An 18,273-nucleotide genomic window follows, 5' to 3' on the forward strand; every position below is an offset into this window, starting at 1 on the left:
ACTCCCCTCTCCTCATCCTCTCAATCCCCCCTGCTGAACCTCTCACTCCCCTCATCCTCTGACTCCCCCTCCTCATCCTCTCACCCTCCTCTCCTCATCCTCTCACCCCCTCCTCATCCTCTCACTCACCCCCTCCTCATCCTCTCACTCCCCCCCTCCTCATCCTCTCACTCCCCCTGCTGAACCTCTCAATCCCCTCATTCTCTTACTCCCCATCCTCTCACCCACCTCTCCTCAGCCTCTCGCCCCCTTCTCATTCTCTCATTCACCCCCTCCTCATCCTCTCACCCCCCCATCTCCTCTCACCCCCTTATCCTGTCACTCCCCCTGCTCATCCTCTCACCCACCCCTCCTCCTCTCACCCCTATCCTTATCCTCTCTCCCCTCCCTCTCCTCATCCTCTACTCCTCCTCATCCTCTCATTCCCCCTCCTTATTCTCTTACTCACCTTCCTCATCCTCACTCCGCACTCCTCATCCTCTCACTCACTCCTCCTCATCCTCTCACTCACCCCTGCCCATCCTCTTACTCCCCCTCCTCATCCTCTCACTTCTCTCCTGCTCATCCTCTCTCTCCTCCCCTGCTCATCTTCTCACTCCCCACTCCTCATTCTCTCAATCCCCTCTCCTCATCCTCCCCCTCTGCTCATCCTCCCCCTCCCCTTATCCTCTCACTCCCCCCTCCTCATCCTCTCACCCCCCCTGCTTATCCTCTCACTAACCCCTGCGCTCCTCATCCTCTCACTCCCCACCTCCTCATCCTCTCGCCCCCCCCTCCTCATCCTCTCATGTCTCCCCCTCATCCTCTCACTCCCCCACTTAGTTAAAAATTGGCCAGAGGTCGGGCCCAACTTCTGCATATGGTTGCTTGGCCTCCGATTTCTGCCAGGCCTCTGCTGCACCGATCCTCACCGGTCCATGCCGGAAGGAGGAATTGTGTGTAATTGTAATAGTGTGTGTGTTTTGGGGGCAGAATTGTGTGTGTGTGTGTGTGTAAGGGGGGATTGTGTGTGTTGTCAGTGGGTTCAGTGTGAGGAGGGGGAGATTGAGTGAAAATAGGGTGACATTGAGTGATAGCTGAGGGGAGGGGAGAGTGTGAGAGATGTTGGAGTGAGCGAGAGGGAGGGAGAAAGAGAGAGAGGGGGTGGTGGGGGAGTGAGTGGAAGTGTGAGAAATAAAAAGATAGAGATGGGGGGAAGAGTGTAAGATTGGGAAAGAGAGAGGAGAAGAAGAGAGAGGGGAGGGGAAGAGTGAGACAGGGGGAAGAGAAATTAATTGAGGAGGGAGGTGTGAAAAGGGGACAGAAAATAGAAGGGGAGGAGAAATAGGGAAATAGAGGGGGGAGCAATAGAGAGGGAGCAGAAAAAGAGGGTGAGAGGGTGAAGAAATGTGTTAGAAGAAGAGGGTGGGGTCTCACATGGCCACTGACACTGTTGGCACTGATGGAGACACTAGAGAGGGTTGGGGTTCCTTACAATGCATTGATCAAATACATTGTAAGGAGCCCCAACCCTCTCTAACAGCGCGTCTGAAATCTGCATTGTAAGGAATCCCAACTTTCTCTAATAGCGCCTCTGAGATCAGATGCATTCAAAGGAGCCCCAACCCTCTCTAATAGCGCGTCTGAGATCAGATGCATTGTAAGGAACCCCAACCCTCTCTAATTGTGACACTTGCACTCACCACGAACAAGGCGGACCCCCGGTACTGAGGTGGGAAAGTAGAAACTGCGCACCCACAGCAGTGGAGGCACGCCTGGATTGTCAGCGTAGCCGGGTCGGGGTTGGAGAGAGAGGGTAGTCCAGATACTTGCCGCGGTCATGAGGAGGAGCCAGTAACGGTAGATGTCCGTTGTGCCGAGGTCGAGGGTTGGAGCTGGTGGGTTAAAAGAATGTCCTATATCCGTGGTCAGGGATGGAGAGATGCAGGTAGTCGAGGGCAAGCTGGGGTCGTTATACAGAGAGCGTCCAAGAGTCTAGCCGGGTCGGTACACATGAGGTCAAACTGAAAGCAAGAGAGGCAAGGCACAAGGCAAGGCAAAGCAGGAATGTAGGAACACAAGGCTACTATGGTCTATGCTCAGCAATGTGTAACTGAGCAAGCAGAGATTAAATAGGAGGACTGGAGCAATGAAAGTGAGAAGCGGAACGGAGGTGTGGCCCCCGCGGGAGTTGTGATTGGACGCAGAGCGCAGGAGACAGGTGGGCATTGTTACGGGTGTTTTGTCGCAGCTGGGGAGTGGTGCACGATCGTCCCGTGAGCGCGCCGCGCGTGAGTGACACGTGACGCGAACGGGGGGTGGGACCAAGCTCCATAGAGATGTTTGAAAACCTCTGTGTGCGCGCGCGTTTTGTTGCCGGTCATTTGATTAGATGAGTTATTAAAAGCAAATTGTGTAGTTACTGTACCCTCTCTCCAGTTCATTTATTTTTTCGTTCCGGTTGTGCATCGCACATTTTTCACTTTGTACTATCTACCTAGCGAACAACACACCAAAAGGTGCCCTGCAGCAACCCACAGGAGTAGGATTGAACTGATGCACCCTTTGATAACCGTGAGTCTCCACTTTGTTATTATTGAGGATAGAGTCTATGATATTGGCCGACTAGCAAGTCTACAGTTATTGATTAAAAAAGTTAACTAGGTGCCATTCCATGTGAACATTTACAGCTGATTTGTGATAGCTCAATAACAGAGCAGAACCAGCTAGGCGCCATCTTTTCTACATGTATATACTGTAAACCCCTAGACTGATCATTTACACCATTTATAAGTGCAGTTGGTAAGGATACCTCTCTATTTATGAGACAAAGGCTTGGACATTACTGTAGTGTTTTTGATTTAAACAAACAGGGCCCCAAATCTACTGTTGGGATTGTTTTTTGGAGCCCCAGATTTGGTCTTTGGACTTGTTTTTGTCATAGTTTATAGACTGCTTGCTCACTGGATTGATTGTACTTAATATGTCATACCAAAATATTATACAACATATGAATTTATAGTCACAAATACATTTTGCGAGAGTGTACGCAACAGCTCTACTCTGGGGGCCATGATGTTCACTTTTAAATGTCACATCTTCTTTAATATACACTAACGCAACATAGAGCGCTCCCAGATGGTATCGAATTGGTCTAACTTCATCAATACGAGACTCTCAACGTGTTTCACAAACTCTCTTTAGTGTTAAATTGGGTAAGGATTTTAAAAGAATGATCTATCTGTTGGTGGACCTGGGGAAGAAATTATACAACGGTTGAATTAAGCCCAAAAATTAAATGGCACCTATATTGGGTTTGGCAGTGTTGTTAACCACTAGGTTCAAATAATGAGAACTACATGGTACATAAAACGCACGTGGATTCATGTTCAACATGTCTTTGAACTCCATTATGCTTTCCCCGTATATTTGCAACATTGTCATAGCTTTGGCCCTGCATATTTTCTACATTTATATTGAGATCCAATAGTTCCTTTATTATCCAATCACTTAAGATGATGTCATTTCTGCCAAAAAATAAAATGGAAGCCATCACATGGTACATCCACCAATTAGATTTGTATGTAAAGCCCTCCAATTACCATTAAATAAACTAAGCTATTAACCAAAGGATTATCTTTTGCTCCAGTTACTGGGCCAGATAGTTTTAAGTTATATGTTGATGTTCAACGATATGTACGCAAACTTTGTCTCAAAAAATATTTTCAAAGAGACGCCATATCTAGAATAGATACCAACACTAACTTACCACTAACTACTAGTACATCTACTTTCAGGAATCCCTCAACCTTCTTTCCTAAGTTTTTAAGTGGTCCTTTTGTGGACACATTTGCCCACATGGTCACAGATGACCTAGAGACCTTAAGTCGAAGTTATAAAGTCAAGACAGATAATCTTAGTAAAGATGAAAAATTGACACTACGTGCACTTGAAGAGAATGAAAACATAATTATAAAACCAGCAGACAAAGGGGGGGGGGGGGGGGGGTTGGTAATTATGGATAAATCATACTATATCAACGAGTCACTAAGAATTTTAGGTGACATATCCACTTACCAACTCCTCCCATCAAATCCCACTACACAATATCAGCAAAAATTATTTAATTATCTAACATTTGGTTTAGACCAAAACCTAATTACTCAAAAAGAGTTTGAATTTCTTTACAATAGACATCCCAGATTACCTCTTTTTTATATAATACCTAAAATACATAAAAATATAAATTTCCCCCCCGGTCGCCCCATCATTTCGGGCATTCAATCGTTAACATCACATTTATCTCAATATATCGATAGGCAACTTCAAAAATATGTCGTACAATTACCTTCATATCTCCGGGATACTACCCACATACTGCAGACCCTCCAGGACATTCAGTGGCAACCCCATTATTTTTTTGTTACTGCAGACGTCAATTCACTATACACAATAATTAATCATGAACAAGGATGTGAATCAGTCTTGGACACCTTAAATAATGACCCATCTATTTCCAAAGAGTACAAAGATTTTTTGATTTTAGGAATTAAATTTATTCTTTGTCACAATTTTTTTATTTTAATAAGGCTTTTTATTTACAGGTATGTGGCACCGCCATGGGCACCAAGTTTGCACCTAGTTATGCTAATTTATTTATGGGCAACTGGGAGAAACAACATATATGGTCCAGTTGTCCCTATGGTGCAAACTTGGTGCTGTGGCGGCGCTACATAGATGATATTATTTTTATTTGGTCGGGCACACTAGCACAGTTAACTCAGTTTCAGTTATATATGAATAATAATATTAATAATTTAAAATTCACATTTGTCACCAGCCCCAATAAAATAGAATTTTTAGATTTAGAAATCACTATTGTTAATAACCACATTCACACCAGCACATATTTTAAACCTGTTCAATCTAATAATTATTTACATGCACAAAGTCACCACAATCCCACATGGGTCAAAAACATACCGAAGGGACAGTTCATTAGACTAAAAAGAAACAGCTCTCATCCAGACACATTTAAAATCCAAGCCGAAGATCTGAAGCAAAAATTTGTGGAGAGGAAATATTCCCCACAGGACTTAGATAGAACTATTGCCGAAGTTGCAGCGATGGACAGAACCAGTCTCTTGCAATATAAAAATAAAAATACTAATACAACAGGCAATTTGGCATTTGTCACTCAATTTAACCAAATGGCACCAAATATACGCAAAACTTTCAAAAAATATTGGCCAATATTAAAAAAGGATAAAGAACTTGAGGGTATTTTACCCGAATATCCATATATTATATTCACAAAAGCTCCTAATATAGGTGTAACGGGTTTCCAGCCCCCCCAATCGCAGATTACACGGTGGGTGCGGAGAACATACGGTGTTACCATAGGTGTGGTGCATTACCTGTTGGCTCGCAGGAGGGCTGAGCTTCCGCCACGGGGAACCTGGGGCAATTATACTAGGGTACTCACTTACAACGATGCAGCGCCTCCACCTGCGATGGCTCCCACCAGAGGGGGAGTGGTTCCTCGCAGGACAATCACAATAATCAATACTCACACACAGTGATATATAATAACTGATACCATTTACTTAGGAACATAAAATAACATATCATGACATGTACCAACATAACCGGTGTCCCTCTCTCAAGGAGACACTTACTGCGACGTCTCGCAGGACGCTTCCCCAACACCAGGTGATCCCACCCAGTGTCCAAAGAACCCCACCCAATGTTCCGCACTCTTGCAGAGATCGTTTGTGACTGCGCAGTCACTATTTATACTAAGGGCCCGTGGGTGCACTTGTGTGTTAGATAGTACCTGCCGAGCACTCCCGTGCTCGGATCTCCAACGGACTTCACAAAGGATCAGTCGTGTGATGGTTCCGTCTGATCCTACACCGAACTCCTTGCACGCGGACCGCCAGGGGCGGTCCCAACCTGGAAACAGTCTCTGTGGACCCCAACGTGGGTCCGAACCGCTTCCACAGGAACAGCAGCAGCCGCTGTGTCCTTATCTATATAAGTGGTACTAACGTGACAGGAACCCTAACCTAGGGCCTGTCCCTGTAGTACAGCAACCTGCAGTGGCTTGGGGAACTCCTATGGCCGGTAGGGGGTAATGACCTGTCCCACTCCCCTAACTACCCAAGTCCCTTCAGCCTCACTACTTTCTAACTAGTCCCAGCGCCTACAGCAGCAAGCTGTAGCTCACTGGAGGCTGCAGCCAACGTGCTGCACAACAAGGTGCCTGCCTGTCAGACCTCACAGCACTAACAGCCGTGACTCTGACAAGGCAGCACTCTATGCTAAGGGCAGCGTCCCTATCTTGGGCCTCCCTCAGCACTTACCCACTAAACTAGTGGGGAGTTGGGGCCTACCTGGGGTGTAGGTACCTATATGGGGCAGGAGCTGCACTCGCTCCCCGCACCCTTCCTTCCCTACAGCTCCCTGACTCCAACTCTCGGTAACCTTCCTTTCCCAGCTCCCACTAATGTAAGTGGCAGGGTCCCTAACCTGAGGGCTGCCCCTGGCAACACTCACCTTACTGGGGAGCTGAGCTATCTCGGGCCCTGGGGGTGCTGGCCTAGTACAGGGAGTCCCCGACTCCTGTACCCTACCTCCTTCCCTGAGCTGCTCCGGTCTCTGACTGATTAGCCTGCTCCAACTGCTAAAAACCCTGTCTGCACACAACATTGTTGCAACTCTGCAGCATGAGAATCTGCCAGCTCTATTGGCTTCAATGCTGCCTGTGACAAAGGTGAAAGTGCAGTCCCCTGAGGCTGCTGGGAATTGTAGTCCTTGGCAAAGCTCTTTTCTATGGGGACCGCGTGCGCGATCTTTACTGCGCATGGGCGAAGCTCGCGCCAAAACCAAGAGGGCGGTGCCCGCCAGGAGAAGTCGCCGTCCCCTTCCCCCACTGCCACAGGGGTAAGGCAGGGGGCAAAGGAAAATCAGGGGAACCGGGGGTGACCCCCTTACACTGGACAGAGACTGGCACCTAGCTGTCCATCACTGCAGCCTCTTCATCGCAATGCAGCACTTTGTGGGGGATACTTCCTCTGTAACAAATGCACGGCATGCAAATACAGTACCAAAAAAACTAACTTTATATCAAATAAAACCCAAAAACAGTATAAAATCAAGCAACATATCACATGTAGTAGTTATTTTGTTATATATCTACTTGAATGTCCATGTGGTCTGCAGTATGTGGGTATGACCACAAAAGCTATAAAAAGACATTTGTACGAACATATATACAATATTAAAACCGGTTTAGTTACACACAATGTGTCCAATCATTTTCTTCAGGTGCACAATCGAGATCCGAAAGGTCTAAGATGTGTAGGGATAGAGTGTATTACACCACACTGGAGAGGAGGAAATACATTGAGCCTATTGGGGAGAAGAGAATCCTATTGGATTTATGAGTTACGCACTCTGTCCCCAATGGGCTTAAATGTAGAATTTGATTTGAAATCCTTTTTGGTGGGTTAAAATTACCATCGTCCATTCAATAGACATACCTCAGATAATAGTGTCTATTTCACTTCTAACAGTAGGCTCCTCCTACATATATCATAAGTACACTATTATTAGCATAACACATTCACAAATATTTTAATTATCATTATATTAAGTTACACTAGTTATCAATGGGCACATCAATTCATTATAGATCACGATTATAAAGTTCATATATGAGTGTATCACGTAAAAAAAAAATGTTGATTATATTTTTTATTTTAGATTAATTATGTAAATATATAAATATATTTTGTTAGTTATATATGCTATTTGTTATTCACAGAATAAGTTTGTCATGTCAATGTTGTTTGTTACGTATAACAGCTGTATACAAATTGTAGTAGCTTTTTGCAATATCATTTTTGACTGTTCAATTGCGCATGTGTTTGATTACACAACCATTTTCAAGAACTACCTCATTTTTTCCACTGCGCATGTGCAATCAGCTGCAGGTGAAATTACTTACTAAGATTGCGGACCCTGTATTTAAAGGATGTCGCTGGACTTTTATTTCATATACCCCTGAGGAAGAGAGCAGAGCGCTCTCGAAACGCGTAGGGTGGCGATTTTAATACCCAGCACCTTGGTGTCAGTATCCCCACGCATTGGCGAATCTGTGTGCGCCACTAACCGGCTAGTTTCCCGTTGCCGACGGCGTGCCGAATCAGCTGCTGCTGTTTACCATCTACCGGACATCCTCCCCAGCGTGTTGCAGGAGTTCCTGTTTGATGAGTTACATCCACGAGCAGACGGAGACGCCAGTTAGCAGAGAGCAGCTTAAAGAAATGAGAGGGGATACTCTCTAAATTATCCACTGCCTGCAAACCTATTCCATCTGGTGAGTAGGCATTGCAACCATCATCATTGGTGCTACGGAGTATTAGAACCATTAATTCATTCATTTTACTTGTTCACATAATATATGTCCATGTGTATTGTGCATTATATTAATTATTAACTGTTATTAAATGTTTTTATTGTGTTAAATTCACCTATCCAGTTCTCAGCTGTTATATGTTGTCTTAAGTGTTGTTTGTCTTACATTCTACAGTATTACGCTATGTGTTGTGCTTTTTCTTTTCTTTCAAGCACACCGTGAGTAGCCACGTTTCTTCACAGCCAACAGGCTTGGTTTTCGTATAGAAGGATAGTTGGTGTAGATAGAGCACAGCTGCAGACGCCCTGCAATGTGAAGCAGGGAAAACAAAGCCAGGCCACTCCGCAATAGTAACAAAAAGTGTATTAAGCAAGCAAACACATACAGGGAACAAAAATAGAACAGATGGAACGCACCTACGCGTTTCGTACAATAGTACTTTATCTTTATCTTTAGCTGTGCTCTATCTACACCAACTATCCTTCTGGACTTCTTATCTGATGGACTGCACGCTAATGATCCTGAGAGTGCCCCCCCCGGATGCGCAGGTAAAGTGCCAATGTGCCTTATCTAAACCCTGCTATTCAATGGACATAGTTCCTTCAATTATATACTGCTAGGGTGTTTATTGTGTACATCACAGTGGCTGTCCCAACTGACTCCACTTGTCACTTCCCCTACAGCTATTACGCATTATTGCCTTATTGAGGGGCACTCCGTCGTCGCCAGACCACCAAGCTTATGGTCTCAATCACAATTATGTTACAGAAGTTACCGGTCTGATTCTGAGCACCACATATACCACATTTCCTTGGTTTTCGTATATCCTTTTATAGTAGTTGTTAATATAGGCGCCCACGGAAACTATCTTTTGTCCATAAAGGCCTCTCTCGCCTTAAACCTTTCTCACTGACTGCCCCTCACCTCTGGAATGCCCTTCCCCTCAATACCCGACTAGCACCCTCTCTATCCACCTTGAAGACCCACATTCTAACACATCTGCTTAAAGAAGCATGTGAGTAGCTCCGTGGCTGATACTATAGACCACATACAAAAAGCTTGGCCCATTGCAGACGCACTTACCAGAACGCCCTTCTACTGTCTCTGTATGTTCTACCTACCAATTAGATTGTAAGCTCTTTGGAGCAGGGACTCCTTTTCCTAAATGTTACTTTTATGTCTGAAGCACTTATTCCCATGATCTGTTATTTGTATTATTTATATGATTGTCACGTGTATTACTGCGGTGAAGCGCTTTCTACATAAATGGCGCTATATAAATAAAGACATACAGTACATACATACTGTGACAGAAACCAGGGGTTGGTAATAAACTCCATATACAGGGCTCCCAGGATACTGAACAGTTTCTGTCCTGTCTAAGCTGAACAGGGCAGCCTCGTGGTACAGGCACTCCATTCCACAGTTTGTCTGCTGCCTGTTTTCTGTCACCTGTCATGCTGATTAGAGTTCAGGTATATAAGACCTGTTTCCTGTTTCCTCTGAGCCCCGCCCAAGAGCCTGGAAGGCTGCTGAACTGCAGAGGGGTGAGAAAGCCTCTTTCCCAAATCGCTTCATTCATTCTGTTAGTTTGTCTAAAGACTGCAAAGGTACTTATTTTGTTGGTGGAAGTGGACAAGCCACTTCCAACTCTGAGTCAGGGACATCTAAGTTTAAGTTATCGCTCAGACGAGCAGCTTTTTGTTTGGCTTTGTTTTCTGTTTAAACTGTGGCAGTCTCAGTGCCTGGGACTGAATAAACCAGGCATAGCCTGTTTAAAGGAACAGTACGTGACGTCTCATCATTTAACCTACCCTAAAAGACCGTGTTCTAACAGTCCCGGACAGACGGCGGAGCCCCGGAGTAAGCCGTTTGTCACATATGGTGGAGAATGCGGGCAGAACACTGAAAGGTCTGGGGGTTAAAGAACTTTAAAAAAAAAAAAAAAAAAAAAAGAAGGTTTTTTTTTCTCTCTCTCCAAACAAGATGGAAGACGTGGTGAGTGCGCTGGTACGCAATGTCGCTGTCCAGAAAGACGCGAATGAAGCCCAGCAACAGGCGAGTGAAACCCAGCGACAGCTGTTAATAGCCCAGCAAGAGACTAATGCAAACCAGCAAGAGACAAACCGCCTGCTGAGAGAGGAGCAAAAGCGGTTCGCTCAGGGCTTACAGCAGGAACTCGAGATCCTGAGGGGGACTATCAGTAACCTTCCACTGGCAGAGGCAGCCCCAGTTCCGAAAATGACCAGGGCAAGCCACTACCTTCAGAAGATGGGACCCTCGGATGATGTGGAAGCCTATCTTCTCACGTTTGAACGCACGGCACAGAGAGAGGGATGGCCAGAAGCTGAGTGGGCTGGTCTAATCGCACCCTTCCTAAGCGGCGAACCCCAGAAGGCTTACTTTGATCTAGAGCCAGCCGAAGCTAACGTCTATGCAAAATTGAAGTTCGAGATCCTCGCCCGCCTCGGCGTAACCACGGCTGTTCGTGCCCAAAGGTTTCACGCATGGTCCTTCACGATGGATAAAGCCACCCGAAGCCAGATGTATGACCTCATCCACCTCGCCCGGAAGTGGCTACAACCCGAGATCAACTCAGCAAGCCACATCGTGGAACGGTTGGTCATGGACCAGTTCTTGAGGAAACTTCCCTCTGCCTTACGCCGTTGGGTCAGTCGGAGTGACCCCCACAATGCGGATGAGCTTGTGGCCCTTGTAGAAAGGTACAGTGCAGCAGAAGAGCACCCGCAACCCACAGTCGTGGAGCAACCCCACTATCCGAGGTTCCAGGACTCTTCCAGAGACGGTAAAAGGGTACCGGGGTTAAGGGGTGCTGAAGAGCGGCGACCACCTTCACGCCGCTCCAGCAACAGTGGTTCGCACACTAAGGGCAATAGCCAACATGGGGAGCCGGGAAAAGGCTCTAAGTGGGACACAGACTATGTACCTAAATGTGTAAATTGTCATGAGAGGGGCCACACAGCAAAAATCTGCCCACTAAATGATGAGCCCATGCAATGCAACAGCGTGGAACCTTATTCGCTGTTGTCCCAATGTATGGGCCCTAGCCCAGAGGACCCCTTGAATAACCATCTGTGGGCATTTGTAAAGGTTAATGGTAAGAGGGTTCGGGCACTTCTTGACTCTGGGAGTATGGTCACACTAGTGTCCGAATACCTATTGCCCATTAAGAAGAAACAGGTAAACAGTTCACAAAGAGTGGCAATTTGTTGTATACATGGGGATAATCATGAATATTCCACTGTTGATGTTTTTTTTGAAACAGAGTTTGGTTCTTTAGATTTCAAGGTGGGTGTTGTACCCAAACTGGCACATGATGTGTTAATAGGGACCGACTTTCCCCATTTTCTAAAAATGTGGTCCCCAGCTCAGAATAGCGCCCAGAGTTCAATAGCAGACCATAACGAAGTGTTAGAAGAAACAAATCCTTTCCCTTTTTCAGAAATGGAGGTTGACGAGGGCCCAAATAAGAAGGGGGAAAAGGAGGAGTGCTGTGAAATTCCCTTCCCCATCACTACTTTGGTAGGGAATACCCCAAATCAAGATGTTGATCAGGCACTTACCACCCCAGTACAGGATAAGACCCTCGCTGACCTAGAGGTCAGTCCTGGGAGTTTTAAGAAGGCCCAGTGGGAGGACCCCACATTAGCGGTAGCAAGGGGAAATATACGGGACCAGAATAGTACTCATGGCCAACCAGATAGGTCACTTGCTTACCCCTACTTCGAGGTAGAGAACGACCTAGTATATCGGGTTGATAAAAGAAAATCAGTTACAACTAAACAATTGTTGGTACCACGGACATTCCGTAACGTAGTATTACACCTCGCACATAGTCATCCATTGGGGGGACACCTAGGGGTGGAAAAGACAAAAGAAAAGGTTCTCCGAAGCTTTTATTGGCCTGGGGTTCTGGCAGAAATTACAAACTATTGTTCCTCATGCCCAGAATGTCAGATCACCGCCCCGTTCAAAGCATACCGCAGCCCATTGGTACCCCTTCCCATAATAGAGGTACCATTTGACCGGATTGCTATGGATCTAGTAGGACCCCTAATAAAGTCTGCTAGGGGACATCAGCATATATTGGTAATATTAGATTATGCTACCCGATATCCGGAGGCAGTTCCCCTACGTAGCACCTCTGCTAAAAACATAGCAAAAGAGTTAGTACTTCTGTTTTCCCGGGTCGGAATTCCTAAAGAGATCTTATCTGACCAGGGAACACCATTTATGTCCCAAGTAACAAAAGAGCTATGTAAACTCCTAAAAATCAAGCATCTCAGAACCTCAGTCTATCATCCACAAACAGATGGTTTAGTGGAAAGGTTCAATAAAACCTTAAAGAGCATGTTACGCCGGGCGGTCGATAAGGATGGGAAAAACTGGGACTGTTTGTTACCATACCTGTTATTTGCCATTAGGGAAGTTCCCCAGTCATCCACAGGCTTCTCCCCGTTTGAACTATTGTATGGCCGACATCCAAGGGGCTTACTGGATATAGCCAAAGAAACTTGGGAACACGAGGTTACCCCTTACAGAAGTGTAATAGAGCATGTTGCCCAAATGCAGGACCGCATTGCTGCAGTCCTACCCATAGTGAGGGAACACATGGAGAAAGCTCAAGAAGCACAAAGGAATACGTATAATAAGGGTGCTAGGGTCAGAATTTTTTTTCCAGGTGATAGGGTACTAGTTCTGGTTCCCACCGTGGAGAGTAAATTCCTTGCTAAATGGCATGGGCCATATGAGGTCTTGGAAAGAGTGGGAGAAGTAAATTATAGGGTAAGGCAGCCAGGTAGGAGGAAACCTGAGCAAATTTACCATATAAACCTACTCAAGCCCTGGAAAGATAGAGAGGTCTTGTTAACCCTAGTACCCCCAGGTCCGTCAGAGAATCAAGAAACTGACCCAGAGGTTAGCATAGCTGAAACACTGTCCGTGCATCAGAAACGAGAGGTCCAGAGTTTAGTGAGAAGGAACAAAGAAATCTTCTCTACACAGCCAGGTAAAACTAACGTAATTAAACATGACATAGTCTCTGAACCGGGGGTCCGAGTTAACCTTAAACCGTACCGAATCCCAGAGGCCAAGAGAGAGGCTATAAGTTTAGAGGTTAAAAAAATGCTAAAACTAGGCGTAATTGAGGAATCCCAAAGTGGGTGGAACAGCCCTATAGTTTTAGTCCCAAAGCCAGACGGTACAACAAGGTTTTGTAATGACTACCGGAAACTAAACGCGGTGTCAAAATTTGATACTTATCCTATGCCCAGGGTGGATGAACTTGTAGAGAGACTGGGCAAAGCCCGATATCTCACAACCCTAGACCTAACAAAAGGGTACTGGCAGGTTCCCCTCACAGAAAGGGCAAAAGAAAAAACAGCCTTCTCAACCCCAGACGGCCTCTTTCAATATAAGGTGCTGCCTTTTGGCTTACATGGAGCTCCCGCCACACTCCAAAGAATGATGGATAAAATTTTAAAACCACATGTTCGGTACGCTGCCGCCTACCTGGATGATGTGGTAATCCATAGTGAAGATTGGCAGTCCCACCTTCCAAAGGTCCAAGCTGTGCTCGACGCAGTTCGGTCTGCTGGACTAACTGCTAACCCCGCTAAATGCACTATTGGTCTGGAGGAGGCCAAGTATCTGGGGTATTCTATTGGTAGAGGGTTACTCAAACCACAAACACTCAAAGTAGAGGCGATACAAAATTGGCCAAGGCCAGTCACAAAAAAACAAGTAAGGACCTTTTTGGGGTTAATTGGCTACTATAGGAGGTTTATTCCCAATTTTGCAACTAAGGCAACCCCACTAACCGACCTCACAAAAGCAAGAGGACCGCTAATGGTAAAGTGGTCCCCCGAAGCCGAACAGGCCTTTAGAAGCCTGAAAGAAGCTCTCTGTGCCCAACCAGTGTTGGTCACACCTGACTTCTCCAAAGAGTTCGTAGTCCAAACCGACGCATCTGAGGTAGGGCTGGGGGCGGTACTCTCCCAGGAGTCTCAAGGGGAGGAGCACCCCATCCTTTATTTAAGTAGGAAACTAAATCCCCAGGAGAAAAATTACTCCATAGTCGAGAAAGAGTGTCTCGCAATAAAGTGGGCTGTAGAGACACTCAAGTATTATCTGTTGGGGAGAAAGTTCCGATTGGTCACAGATCATGCACCCCTTACCTGGATGTGTCAAAATAGGGAGAAGAACGCTAGGGTGACCAGGTGGTTCCTAAGCCTACAGCCCTTTAAATTTTCTGTGGAACACAGGTCGGGGCACAAACATGGCAATGCCGACGGGTTGTCAAGGATGCACTCCCTAATATCCATGGTCGCTCACCCCTCGAGGTCTGAGCTGGGGGGGAGGATATGTGACAGAAACCAGGGGTTGGTAATAAACTCCATATACAGGGCTCCCAGGATACTGAACAGTTTCTGTCCTGTCTAAGCTGAACAGGGCAGCCTCGTGGTACAGGCACTCCATTCCACAGTTTGTCTGCTGCCTGTTTTCTGTCACCTGTCATGCTGATTAGAGTTCAGGTATATAAGACCTGTTTCCTGTTTCCTCTGAGCCCCGCCCAAGAGCCTGGAAGGCTGCTGAACTGCAGAGGGGTGAGAAAGCCTCTTTCCCAAATCGCTTCATTCATTCTGTTAGTTTGTCTAAAGACTGCAAAGGTACTTATTTTGTTGGTGGAAGTGGACAAGCCACTTCCAACTCTGAGTCAGGGACATCTAAGTTTAAGTTATCGCTCAGACGAGCAGCTTTTTGTTTGGCTTTGTTTTCTGTTTAAACTGTGGCAGTCTCAGTGCCTGGGACTGAATAAACCAGGCATAGCCTGTTTAAAGGAACAGTACGTGACGTCTCATCATTTAACCTACCCTAAAAGACCGTGTTCTAACAGTCCCGGACAGACGGCGGAGCCCCGGAGTAAGCCGTTTGTCACAATACATATAACATCCAACATGACAAAGCATATAGTTAAATATTTATCTGTTTCTCTCTCATATGTGGGGTCTGACTTACTTATCTCTCTCTCTCTCTCTCTCTCTCTCTCTCTCTCTCTCTCTCTCTCTCTCTCTCTCTCTCTCTCTCTCTCTCTCTCTCTCTCTCTCTCGTATCATCAAGAGGGTAATCTAAAGTTAATTTGCAGAATTTCAATAACCCTTGGCATTTGTAAATAATTTATTTAGTAAATAAAGAGTTCAATTAAAAATAGATACATTTTATTGAAGAGTTTTAAATATATTCTTAGTAAAATATGTTACAAACTGACTTATAAATATAAATCTTATTTACAGATAGTCACAGAGCTTGGCATCAGTTACAGATTAGTCAGGGTTTTTTGTTTTGTTTTTTAGGGCCTAAGTAGCTCATGGGGGAAATAAGTCTGGATGGTGGGTATCCGTAACGTTTAGAGATGTTATGATCCTTCTGCCTCTGAACAAAGCACTGTAGCCTCCCATTGGAGGTATGTTGACAGGCTTACTCCCTCTCCAGTTGTGCTTTCATTTTCATAGCCTCTCTCTCCTCTCTCTGTTCTGGTGGAATAGGTATGGAGACCTCAAGCTCTTGGAGAGGCTGTTGACAGAAGGATGGAGTGAAGTTGTCCACTCTACTGGGTACATTGATAGGAAGCTGCAGTTTAGAAAGCTGGTGCTGCAGGTTAGAAAGCTGGTGCTTCTGGTTGAAAGGAGCTTGAATGGGGATAGTGGTTTGGCTGACCTTTTTAATGCATGTCACTGCAGCTTTCCGTTCTATGGATATCACTGGGAAGTGTTTGGGATTCTCTATAACTGAAGCTTTGTTTTCCCCACGTTGTTTGATTTCACTGGTTTTAATGCCAGGAGCTGGAATGGGGATAGTGGTTTGGCTGACCTTTTCAATGCATCTTACTGCAGTTTCCTGTTCTATGGATATCACTGGGAAGTGTTTGGGATTCTCTATAACTGAAGCTTTGTTTTCCCCATGTTGTTTGATTTCACTGGTTTTAATGTCAGGTCTTGTGTACTCATGTATTTTAAATAGCCTAGGCCTGGCATTAATACCGACTCCTTTAATTCCAGAAATACTGTCCTGTTTTTTGGCCATGAACCTTTTAATCGCATCAGTAAGAGACCACTGAACATGAGAAGCTGAAGTCTGGCTTTGGCGTCCTTGCATTGGTCCAAGCTTATTTCCAAGTGTAATGGATCCTGCGGGTGCCCCTGGACCTGTGGGACCTGCTTTTTTACCCAATGGGTGAAATACTTGAACAGAGTTAATCATTTGGAGGCTGAGGTTGCTGTGATGGGCTTTCACCTTTCCTTGTTCAGAAGGTTCAAATGACTTCTTGCCCTTCCCAATGACTTCTGAATTCACTCCAGGCTGATTAGCACTTTTTCTTTTGAGAGCTTTGGGGTTATTATCAGTACCACAAGCCAGCGCTTGCTCAAAACTGAAAACGCTGGTCTGGTTCTTTGTTTTCTTCACTAGCTGCTTGATATTGCTGTTCTGTTTACGTTTGATCCCCATCTCCTGAGGTGTCTTTCGCTCAGGACTATGAGTAACTGCAGGAGACTTTGCATCTTTACATTTGATCCTCATCTCCTGAGGTGTCTTCCGCTCAGTACTATGAGTAACTGCAGGAGTCTTTGCATTTTTAAGTTTGATCCCCATCTCCTGAGGTGTCTTCCGCTCAGTACTATGAGTAACTGCAGGAGTCTTTGCATTTTTAAGTTTGATCCCCATCTCCTGAGGTGTCTTCCGCTCAGGACAATGAGTAACTGCAGGAGTTTTTGCATTTTTAAGTTTGACCCCCATCTCCTGAGGTGTCTTCCGCTCAGGACAATGAGTAACTGCAGGAGTTTTTGCATATTTACGTTTGATCCCCATCTCCTGAGGTGTCTTCCGCTCAGGACTATGAGTAACTGCAGGAGTCTTTGCATCTTTGCGTTTGATCCCTATCTCCTGAGTTTTCTTCAGTTTAGGATTAATATGAGTAACAGCAGGTGTCTTTGCATCCATTGTACCTTCGCGGCTTTGCTGCATCTTTTCAGATACCTTATTGGAAATGTGGGCACCTGAGAGACAAACACGTTTCATCTTTTTTAACAGAACAGCCTCGTCACCAGATTGTGGGCCATGGGGTGACTTCCCTGGTATAGGAGCAGAAGAATGATTTACTGGCTTTGACATTGGTTTTACCTTCTTTTGCAGTGCAGTTTGAGGGACTTGATCCTTTACAGCTGAATAAAGGATCTTTTTCTTCTTTGTTTCCACTGTGGAGCACTTTGGTATCCCCTCAGACTTTGACGGACACTTAGTCTTCACTGAAGTCAGCACGTTATTACGAATCTTCTGAGCCATATGTGAGGGGGCCTTCACCTCTGAAGATCTCTTCTCCATATCTTTTAACCCACCCCTTTTCCATACTGGCACATATAACTCTTTGTTGCTTTGCACATCAATATGTAACTTTGGGAGGTGGCTCAGCTTCCGAGCTGGTTGAGTTGGGTACATTAGAGGTGGTTCACTTTTTTCATTAGCAGCAAGCTGAACTGCTCCTTGTGTAATTAAACTGGCCTGGGAAATATGTTGGGCTCCAAGCGAGGTCTGACACACTGTAACAAAATCAAAAAGGAGAAATAATCAATTATCATAAATACCAACACATTGTACATAATAACACAAAGGAAGAAAAGCAAACACATGCTTAATCCCTTCAGTGTTGGCGAGGACTACATACTGTAGAGTTCTATATATTTGTAACACTACAGTGGCGAATGACCGTAATTAAAGATCTTTATAACAGGTAATGGTATCGGTCAAGGAGAAGATTTTGAACAATGATTAGTAAAGATTCTCCATATCTCACCTTG

The 18,273-nt window shown here is 45.3% G+C and overlaps 1 long non-coding RNA gene across 1 annotated transcript; it reads left to right on the top strand.

The window, feature by feature from the left end:
• Positions 1-2,482: 2,482 nt before the first annotated feature.
• LOC142474091 (uncharacterized) lies at positions 2,483-8,511 on the top strand. The gene is made up of 2 exons (XR_012790117.1): positions 2,483-2,553; positions 8,230-8,511. It is a non-coding gene; the product is annotated as an uncharacterized LOC142474091 (long non-coding RNA).
• The last annotated feature ends 9,762 nt before the right edge of the window (positions 8,512-18,273 follow it).

Source organism: Ascaphus truei, assembly GCF_040206685.1.
Source record: "Ascaphus truei isolate aAscTru1 chromosome 13 unlocalized genomic scaffold, aAscTru1.hap1 SUPER_13_unloc_4, whole genome shotgun sequence".
Taxonomy (NCBI): Eukaryota; Metazoa; Chordata; class Amphibia; order Anura; family Ascaphidae; genus Ascaphus; species Ascaphus truei.